This window comes from Mus caroli, chromosome 15 (genome assembly GCF_900094665.2).
Source record: "Mus caroli chromosome 15, CAROLI_EIJ_v1.1, whole genome shotgun sequence".
Classification (NCBI taxonomy): Eukaryota; Metazoa; Chordata; class Mammalia; order Rodentia; family Muridae; genus Mus; species Mus caroli.
This window is the reverse complement of record NC_034584.1, coordinates 66286004-66297028: the sequence shown is the minus strand read 5'-3', so window position 1 is coordinate 66297028 and position 11025 is coordinate 66286004. Positions and strand designations below refer to the sequence as shown.

At 48.6% G+C, this 11025-nt stretch overlaps 1 protein-coding gene and 1 pseudogene across 3 annotated transcripts in view; one reads left to right on the top strand and one right to left on the bottom strand.

Annotated features, from left to right (window-relative positions):
* The window catches only part of Trappc9 (trafficking protein particle complex 9), a 481588-nt gene that overhangs the window by 336119 nt on the left and 134444 nt on the right, over positions 1 to 11025 (top strand). The gene's annotated exons all lie outside the window — the stretch shown is intronic.
* On the bottom strand, positions 10125 to 10594 carry LOC110310120 (annotated as a pseudogene).

Genomic DNA, 11025 nt, shown 5'->3' with positions numbered 1-11025 from the left:
TCCCCTCCCCTCCCCAGGGTGACTCTTTGAAAGTGGTAGTACCATTCATGCCTGCACTTCTCTGCTCCTGCTGTGTGCGTGTGTGTATCTACAACCAAATATTATTTTGAGGATCTTTAAAAAAAAATCCTTTAAGTTCTTCCCTATCATATGTGTCTGTTTGAAACTTTTTACTTTGGAGCTAAATATAAATCCGGTTCTTTCATTTTGACTGCTATTAATATTTCATTGTGTAAATATGCCATCGTCTTCATTTCTATGCTAATTCCTCACTGTGCAGTGGCTTCCAGCACATTCATATTTAATGTGACTGTTAATGACACGTATGAATATGTTAGGCCCTAAAGCCCCCTGGCAGGGCAGTTTGGGTTTTAAATTGGAAGCTGGAGACCCAAGACCTGGGGCCATTTCTGACCTTCTTGTGAGAAGAGCTTGAGATGCCCCTAGGATCACCTTGTCTTCCCCTGAGTGGGACTGGGCACCTGACTGTGGGAATGTGCTGGGTCTCTGCAGGCTTCAGGTCTATGCCAGAGGCTGAGCAAATGCTGTTTCTCCAGCTTTCAGGGAAGAGGGAAAGCTCTTTCTAAAAGCGTGGATGTCCCTGTTAATTGTGTGTGTGTGTGTGTGTGTGTGTGTGTGTGTGTATGTTGGGGGTAGAGATGTCTGCCATCTGACTTGTCTCTTGGTCTACCTGTTTTCATGTTGCTCATTATCCAAGAGATAAACCCAGTCTTCTTATGACCCCACTATAAACCAATTTTAAGAAATTATAAATCGTTCAGCGTGTCCTAAGTGGAAGATTTGCATCACTCTTGGCAACCCGGGCTGTGTGATGTTAATGACCCAAGTCGTAGATAATTGCCGTTTGGTTTTATGCTTCTGGCTTCTTCGAGAGGCTTTTCACTTCTCATTTCTTAGTGCTAACTCATCCCTTATTTTATTCATTCACAAAACAGTCCCTCAACAAATATGGCTACTTTGAGGGTCCTCTCATGGCACCACTGTGGACTCAGCTTGAGTCTCTTACTTTTGGACACCGGAAGTCTAGCTTCAGAGCAGCAGCTAACCATATGTCTGCTGAAGGCCATATCCAAGTCTGTAGACAGCTTTCTTTTCTGCCTCATCCAGAGGAGGAGGTGAGGGGGGGGTCTTCCTTGAACCTTTTAAAAAAAACGTACCCTAATCTCACTCATGAGATCTCTATCCTCGAGACCTCCTCACCTCCCAAAGTCACCACTTGGGGACAGGGTAAAGAGATCAATAGATGAGTTTGGGAAGCTGTGAACATCTAGTTCGAAACAGAACACATCACAGGATCAGGTGTTATCATCAGGGGCCAGAGGGCAGGGGTTGAAGGGACAGCCCAGTCGGAGAGCCAACATGGTGTGGAGGTGTGCTACACATTCCTCTGTGTGAAACACTTGCTCATGAACTGAGGGTTCAAGTGTTTAAAACTCAGGAATGCCAGTCTGTTTCTGCTGCTTAGAGAGCTTCCTAGACTCACGGTGAGGGGAGAGCATCGTGTGGAATGGCTGTACCAAGTACTGTCCCACCGCCCTAACCTCTTCTTTGGATGTGGGTGGCTCGTCTCTGAGCCTGGGTGTCTCACTGGCTGCCTGCTGCATCCTTTCTGCAGTGAAGGGCTGCTGTGTAACTTTTCTTTTGTCCAAGGTGATTTGTGCTGCTGGGTCTGCAGGCATCATGTTCCCAGGCTCCACAGTCAGTCACCACATTGCCGGGGCTCTCCCCAGAACTGCAGGCTGTGCTAACGTCTGTGTTTATCCCACCACGGCATCATCCCAGCCTCTACTCCACACTTAATTCTCAATTTCATGTCCAAACCCCAATAAATGCTTTTCTCAGCCAAATACCCTATCTTGATGCTCACGAGCTGTGCCTCCACGTGCCAAGGTTCTATATTTTATGCTGCCGTCCAACAGGGGGGTTTCCCCTGTGTGTAGGAGTCACATCTTGCCTAGAGTGTCAGGCATGGACTGGATCTGGCTGGCCAGTGGCATGAGCTGCACACAGTAGGTCAGGCTGCACCCCATAGCACTGAGTACCCTTCACTACTTGGCTTTAAGAGATACCCAGAAAGATGCAAGTTGCTCCCTATGAAGAATTAGCATCATCTTCCTTAAAAAATATAACATTGCCAGCAGCAAATATGCTATAAAATTAAGATCTGGTAATTATTATGGAGGGCCTTTTTGCTTAATGATCAGGCCATTAAAATTAAATTTCACAACAACCTGCTTTAATGCATAAATATCTTTATAATGTATGATATGTTGTAATTTCATCATGTGCTTTAGGATCCGGGGCTTTGTCCCACTTTCCGTCTGCCCTCTCTCTTGCTAGCATTCCCTCACAGATCGTAGGCTCTGCAGAATCCCACAGGCTGTTGTTACTGCCTGGACACTGGAAACTTATCCCTGCAGCTCTCCGTGCTGGAACCTCTAGGCAGTCCTGCCTTTTGGGTAATGCTGGGGTTGCAGAGAGCTGTTTACCCCAGCCTAGAACAACTCAGAACTCCTCTATCTGCCTCCTCCTTCACTCTTGGTTCTTTGAACATTCCAGAGAACCCCAGGGATCATGAAAGCAATACTTAACTGCACAGGACCTCCTTTTTCAACCCCTTGGCTCCGAATTCCCTTCTGCAATGTTTCAGAGTTACGGGTAATGTGTTTTTATTTTATTTTCTACATTCTTAATTTTTCAGTTTGAATGCAGAATGGGACAGTTCTCCAGAGAGGAAGTTTCTAGAAGTAAGAGGGGCCAGCAGGTACCAGCTCAGCCTTTGAGCTGATACAGAGCCGGAGGCTGTTTTCCAGAGTGAGTCTTTGGAAAGAGCTATTATCTGAGCCCCTGCACAGCATTCCCCTGCCACCCCAGGCTGCTTTCCTGGTAACTGGCAGCTGAGAGTTTTGCTGACGGGAACCCAGATTCCTTTGGAGAGAATAGGAACCCCTAAGATCAAGGGTGGAAGAGTCAGGAGTTCAGCCTGGACACACAGTGAAATTGGGAGGCCAGGGTCTTGGAAGGAAGTCAGCAAATAGCGCTATTTGCTGACTCTGGTGGCAGGGCAAATTGTTTCCTTCTTTCTAAGCAGACAAAAAGGAGACGGCACGACCGAAGCTCTATACACTGAAGACCTTTGCAACCTGGGAGTCTTGGCTCAGATCCTTTCCTTCTGGGCTTTTTCCTCTCTCTGCTTTTTGTTGGCTTGTTCCACGGGGCCATGCGTGAAGTGTCCATTTTACATGTGGGAGGTGGAAAGGCGGCTCACGTATGGATGCTCATGTCTTCTCAGCCGTTCCCCACTGTGAAGAGTGAGGGTTGCCTGGACCTGGAGTGCATCAGGTGTTCTCAGCCTGGTCCTGCCCTAAGTAACTTTATCACGTGGGGTAGAAAGTCCCCCTGCCATGTTGAGGTCCCAAGGATAGTTTGATAAAATATTGGTGATGATCTATGTTACCCCCTGATTGTTTTAGATAGTGAATCTAATCCTTGTCACATACCCAGCAGCACATGCGCCCTGTGTGACTTGAGGCGAGCCCATTGCAGTTGGTAAAGGGTCTGTTCGAAGACCTGCTTCCCTTCTGTGGAGACCATAGGATCAGGCTTTTGCTTAACTCAGTTGATGTCACTGGGTCCTCCTCTTCCAGGCTTCTTCTTGCTCCCTTGTATTGGGACCAAAAATTCCCCTTACCTGCTGGGAATGAGAAACCACAGTGGTTGTTTAACAAAGGGATTTCAAGCCCAGTACTGTGAACCCAGTCATCAGCCCATGCTGGAGTATCCAGATTTGGTAGGAACGGTTCAGAGTAAAGCACAAGATTCTGGGAAGGCAGAAGAGCATAGGAAGGATCCTGCCTGGGGATGAGGCGCACATGATGGCTGCACCTACAGGAGTCACACACAGACTTAGTATCCCCTGGGAGCCAACGGAGGCTTCATATTCCAGCTCCTCCCTCTAGTTCCCTCCCAGCTGTCCATTCTCTGGCTGGCTCTGACAGATGCCTGGGCCAGATGTGGCTGGCACATGTGGATCTAGCTCAGTTTTACTGAATTTTGGTCTTTCTCAAGGGTTTTTCCCTCCTCTCTGGCTCCCAGACCCTTATCCTCATTCTCTGCCTGCTGTGAAAGCCAAGGCCAGCTTGGCAGGGGCTCTTCAAGGGAAACATGTGGCATTTTTCCTGTAGGTAACTTAGAAGAGAGGACAGATGTGGCCTTTCTGTGGTTTCATCTTTGCTGTTTGCATTCTGGGCTCGTCCCTGGACTGTCCAAACCTATGATTCTAGGAGCCACAGTACTCCAGCAGGTCTGGAAGCCAGGGCTCATTCTTCTCTTACCAGGGGTTGGAATCTGATTGATTGCTACTGAGCCCAGACTTGGATCTCTCAAATGAAACAGATCATAACCTCAGGGCCATCAAATGCCGATGCTACTGGTTAGGAAAGATCCTTACCGTATCTTGTTAAAGAAACAAACAAACAAACAAACAAACAAACTCCCTCAATTTATCAGGAATGTGAGTAGCTTCAGGGTCACCTGGACTGTCCTGCCTTTCTGACACTCAGCTCCTCGAGCAGCCAGTGGTGGTAGGGTTAGGGTTATGTTTAGCGTTAGGGTTGCATGCAGCTGTCTCGGGGCCAGACATCTACCTTGCAAGTGTCAAATAAAAGAAAGTTGCTATTCACCACACTGTATTGACACATGAGCCCTCATTCTGTATTCCAACCCTTAAAAGCTCTGTCATGGCGGTGGAGATGTAGCTCAGCTGGTCACTGCATCAGAGCAAGCAGAGCGCCCTGGGTTCCATCCCCAGTACACCATGAACCAGGAGTGGTGCTAGGCAACTGGAATCATCCCAACACTCAGAAGGTAGAGGTAGGTAGATTAGAAGTTGACAGCTATTTTTAGCTACATGTTGAGTTTGAGGCCAGTCTGAGATACACAAGGCTCTGTCTCAAGAGTAAAATAAAGGCCACAACAAAACCATCTTCAGAAATGTACGCAGGATGCCAATCCTGTCTGGAACCCCTGTGTGTTCGGCACCTGCTTCAGCGAGTGACACTTTTAGCGTCTTTTTGGTTCTATTCCATGACCATTTTTATATTTAACTATAACAGGAGTGGGTACAGTGTCATGCTTTCAAATGAACATTTCCTCGTTATCATTGAATACATTGTCCCTTGAAATTTCCAGTTGTCTCAACGTGCTGTTTCATGACCTCTCTTAAATCAAAACTCAAGAAACGGACATGTTGCAAATCAATTCTTAACCTGCATGCTTCCCATACGTCTCCTTTTGAGTTTTTCATTGAGGACACCAATCCCACAGCAGGAAAAGCTTTGCCAATTGTGGCCCCTCCGTGACATCAAGCTTGTTCCTCAGCGATTTCTCTTTTCCCTGTTCCTTCCTTAGGTATTAGCAGCCTCAAGGAGCTCAGCCAGATTCAGTGATCTTTTCATAGGCCTTACATGACTGCGGGTAGGTGTCAGCATAGTGGCTATGTCTGTTTCTGTTCTGTCTTCACATGGCTTTCTTCTATGTGACACTAGGGACTTGAGTTATACTGAGTCATAGCCCAACCCAAGGCAAGCATCCCCTCTATTGCCTTGTTCAGCTGCTGTGTCTGGGGCTTGTGTGGCTTGGAGGAAGGGACACTTTTGTTTTCATTGATTCGTTTGCTGGTTTGCAGCAGGTAGCCCCCGTAGCCCTCAGTGCAGGGTCACTCTCTGAGAATAGGAGCTACACGTTCTCAAGTGTCAAGTTTGGGCAGAGCCAGGAGAAAGCATTGTGCTATGCAGAACAGCTCCTGGTTTGGAGTTGTGGGCTCAGCCCACCTCAGAGCTGCCCAGATCAGGGGGTCATGTGGAGTTGGACATTTTTGTTCCACCTTGCAGAGTGTTCCTCAGAGCAAGATTGGGCATCAGATCCTATAGTGTATCTGATGATCCTATAGTGTACTAGAGAAGGAAGGGATGGCGGATGCTCACGGGATCTTAGGGTGGGAATGGTCTGAACCTGCACATGCTAGTAGTGATCAAGGGCTTGTATGTGTTCATGGGGCAGAAGCCAGCCTCTCCCTGGTTCTTGGGGAAGTTCATCTCATCGAAGACATGCTGCGGTTTGTCAGCCAACTGACAAACCAGAAAAAAAAAAAAAGTCTGTGTGTTTCCTTGGCTTGTGGCTTATACAGCGTCTTTTCACATAATGAAAAAAATACTTCACGGTGGCAAACTGGCCGGGAAGTTGGATAACAAGGCAGTGTCACAGAACAAAGTGCTTGCCTGTTCAAACCGTCGGTGAAGGAACCAATGCAAAATGAGGCCAGAGTAATGTAGTCATTTAATTTGCGTTAGTTCCGAAAGTCTCCGAGAAGTCACATTAACTCAGAAGACCTATTAGCCACTGGAACCTGCCCAAGGTAGACGCAGTAAAGCCAGCCGGGTGCAAGATGAGCTTATTTTGGCCTCCAAGGCTTGGTGCTCGGTGCCAGCACTGGAGAAGGCCTGCCCCACAACTTTCTGCACTGGCCGCTCTCGCTGATTCCTGGGCACTCAGCATGTCTACATTTTACAGCTTGTCACTGTTATCAGAAGCCTTCAGCTCCATGCAGCCTCCTCCAGCATCCTTTTCACAGCATCCCTGCTGGCTCCTGAGGAAACCAAGGCTCAGTGAGATGAAGGGCAGGTCCCACTGGCACCCCAGGCCCATGTTTACACCTCAGTAGGTGTAAACCTCTCGAAGAGAGCCCTGCTCACTTGTGAATCAGGTTCCCACCAGGAAAAAGAGAATGGGAAACCTAGTTGATGAGGAAGTTGGTTTGGGGGGGGGGTGCCTGCTCTAAGCAGAGGCCACTGGGTTATCTATGTTATTCAGCAAAGGTCTGCTGAGTCCTTGGCCTTGTTCTGCTGGGTTTTCAGGGTCACCTGTGCTCCAAGGAAGAGCAGAGTTAGTGTGAAGACACCCCCCGCCCTGTGCATAATTTAAGGTCTGTTAGGGCTCAGCAGCCCTGCTGTGGTGAAATCAGCAGGTGGCTGGCTGTGTGGCACAGGCAGCAGGTGTCTCAGCATCACATTTAAACAGCGCATACACAGGCAAAGCCAGCATGTACACTGCTCACCTCATTCCCTCCACTGTTTCTAGTTAGCGTTCCATGGCAGAGGAGAAGCACGCAGCAGCATTAGCAGCAGCAGCAGCATTAGCAGCAGCAGCAAGAGGGATATAGCGTGAGACTGTGGGTTGGAGGGTGCATTCTTCTCTCTGGAGTTCCCTACCCAGACCCACCTACCTCCTTCACTAGATCCTCACTCCTCTGTGACATGTGTTCCTGTACACTGTCCATGTGCCTCCTGCACAGGGCACATGTGATTATCAGTGTTGTGAGCACCCATGGCTCCTTGAGAGCCTTGATTGGAAGGGACCCATCTTCCCCATCTTCACTTAGGTGTCAGACCTTTTGGGCCACTTCTGATAGGGATTCCATCTCCCTTTTCCTCTGCTGGTACCTTATCCTGATGCCCACTACAGTAGGAGGGCAGTGGAATTGAACCTGTGTCACATAGTTCTGGGAAGGTCACTTTGGAGGGACAGATAGCTGGGGCTCATTGATTTGCAGCAGCCTCGGGCTCTCTCTGCAGTTCCACACTTTGGATTTCATTCTGTTCCCATGCTCCTCAAAAGACAGACAGGCAAGGTCTAAAGCAGAGGGAGGTGGGAAGCGGTAGGACCATGTGGGCTCCTGAGCAAGCTGCTGAGAGTGGTTTAAAACAAGTCAAGAGTGTACACAGGGACACTGAGTACCCGGGGGCAGTCATGCCTTCTGCCTACTGTGAACTCAGGGGAAGCATACCTGGTAATTTATAGCCCAGCCTTCAGAGGTAACTTCCCTGCCTTCTTTAAAGGATGCTTCTGTCTCCCGTGGCCTCCCTTGTGCTGTTTGCTTTCTGTTGTGAGACTTTCATGGAGCAATTATTATACACTAAGTAGAGTGTCAGGTATAGAGCTGTGAAAATCACATAGAACTAACCTTGTACATTAGCTGTGGCATGCGAACATGCTACTTGGTAGGGACACTTGATACTTACTGTTTATTGAGCACATAGCAGACTCAGCTGGCCATAGCTAGTACACAAAACCAGCCCAGACTGCTCTCAAGAAGGTGATGTCACAGAGCCACCAGAAATGGACTAACATTGTGGGCACCCAGCATATGCTAGGCCTGTGCTCCCTGCCACCCAGAAGGACAGACTGAAAGGACAGAAACAAAACATTGCCTGAAAGAGCCATACATACAAATCCTTCATTGAAACAGTTGTGTTCAGTGGGAACAGAGGGCAAGCCTTGTGGGGAAGGTGTGAGAGGGCCCAGGCATTTGGGGGGTCATCTCTCTTCCTGTCAGACTGACGTGTTAGGGAGCCAGAGGGATCCTGTGCTCTGTTGTGATGACCCAGAAACCTGGCCTGCTAGCACAGAATACAGACCATGTGGCATCTAGATTCTTCTCTGTGGTTATGAGACATGGCAATGCCCTGTGTCCAGCTACCCTCTAGGAGAAGATGCTATCAGGTCAGGCTCCTTCCTTATGTCCTTGGGCCCTGGCCTCTAAGCAGTGGCTGGGAGCTGTTTGATGTTCTTGCCAGAACACTCTCCTTGACTTTGAAGAAGTGTTCACTGTAGAATGGGGGCGCTCCTTCAAAGCTAACAGCTCCCATGGCCTAAAGCACACAGGAATGTATGCTGCACAGGCCCCAAGGTGTCAGCATGTCTCACTTCTTTGCTGTGCATCGGCAATTAGACCAAAGGATATTATTTTATCTCCCATTAATCATCCCTTGCAAGCCTATTCCGCACGCAGTGCACAGCTTGCTCTTTATGACTAAAAGGTAATTGTATTGTTTGTGTTGCTCTACATGTTTGGGAGGCCTCTGGAACAGAGGAGCAGAGTTTGTGGCTGATGAATGCTAATGGACAGTCTGATAGGGGAGAGCTTAGTCAGCTGTGTCAGCCATGGGCTCCTGGAGACCAGGGGCGAAGCTTCTTCACCTTGGAAATCTTCCTATGTTCTTGGTACAGCCTTTTCGACTACCAGGCATCTCAGGGCCACGTGTCAGCTACTCTTATGTAGCTCTATGCCCTGAGATAGCTTCTCATCCTACCCGAGAGAGGCATGGAGGTTGAGTCTGTAGAGAGGGTTCAAGTGGGGATGGCTGGTAGCCATGGAGCTGCGGAATCCTTAGGACTCTGAGTGTGGGGAGCGAATGCCTCTGATAGGAGAACCAGGCCACTGATGCACATCCTAGAATGCACAAGGATTGTGACCACTCTCCTCACTCAATGGTCATTTCTTAGTGTCTGATCATGCATGACACTAAGCTAGGAGCGTAGGTCTGCCCCTGAATGAGCCATCTTTCTCGCCTGGTGGCTAGAAGTAGTCCCCAGGTGAGGCAGTAGCACAAGCCAGGACACAGAGGGTTACAGCTGCTTGGGTGGTGAAGAATTGACACAGCCAGGGAGCCAGGGAGAGTCTGGCACATCCCCTGCCTTGCAGAGTCTGTGTCAGCATTTTCCTGGGATAAATGAACCTGCAGTTCATCTTTGCACAGCTCTCCTCACCTACCCTCACCGCCTGAGTTTCTCAGGAGCATGCATTGATAACTGGGGTCAGAGGCCCTTGGTAGAAACGTTGAGTATTTTAGGCAAATAAAAAAATGTAGCTTCTATCAAAAATTGCTTTTCCTCAAGTTTACTGGGTACACCAGTTTAGACAGTTGTCCCACATTCTAGCCTGATTTCATTTCTTAATGTTCTTAGTTAGTTAGTTAGTTCATTTTAAAGAAACTGCTCTTGCATCTCTTTTTCCTCTTCCTCTTCCTCTTCCTCTTCCCTCTTCCCTCTTCCCTCTTCCCTTCTCTTCTCTTCTCTTCTCTTCTCTTCTCTTCTCTTCTCTTCTCTTCTCTTCTCTTCTCTTCTCTTCTCTTCTCTTCTCTTCTTCAACACATCTTGCCTGAGTTTATTTGTAAAAACAGCATAGGACACTGGTCATCTGCAAATAATGCGTGGGTAGGTGTGTCACAGCAGTCCATCTGTCTTCACACTAGCAGGAGCCTTTTCTATGGGGCCTTCACAGAGACCTGGGCACCTTTGGGAGCCTGGGATGGAGCTGAAGCCTGAGCCTTAGTTGGAGCTTTGGCCTCTGCCTTGGTTTGAACCTTGGGCTTTGGTTGGCAAAGCCTCTGACCCTTGGCCATGTAGCCTCGAACCTGCTTCCCAAGCTTGGGGTGAGTGATGAAAGCCAGGCGGCTGAGTTTGTGCCTAGGGCCCTTTGGCATCTTGGGCTTGCTGGCCTGAGGCTTCACCAGGGCCTTGATGCCTCTGCACGTGCACTCACTGCCTTTGCATTGCTGGCCTGCATCTTCTTCAGGCCTTTCTAGTTGTGCTTCTTGGTAAAGCGCATGTTCCTCAGGAACTTGGGGTCAATGNCCTTAAGAGATTCGTATCTTGGTGACCGGGGTTTCTTGATGCCATTTCTGTGCCATCTGTGGGACTGGTTGTATGTGGTATGGTTCTTGGACTTGGCCATGTCTGCACGGTAATCCGCAGCTCCCACAGCACCTGGAACTGGAACAGAGAGGGCATCTTTTTCAAGATTCAGCTCTGCACATTTGTAGTGAGTCTCTCAAATGTGCCTCTGATGTCCACTGAGCTATGGGAGCTCACTATCACAGGTTTTGTTTTGTTTTTGTTTTTTGAGGAAAGTAGAAGAATTGCCTACTACATGGTTTGGGGATTTTTCATCCAGGACTCTTGCATCTTCCCTAAGGCCATGGGTCTCAGTCAGTTTCAGTCTCTCTCTCTCTCTCTCTCTCTCTCTCTCTCTCTCTCTCTCTCTCTCTCTCTCACACACACAAACACACACACAGTTGGTATTCCCCACGATTTGGCAACCTAGACTTCTGTCTGTATGTCTGTCTGTCTCTGAGTCTCTCTCTCTCTCTCTCTCTCTCTCTCTCT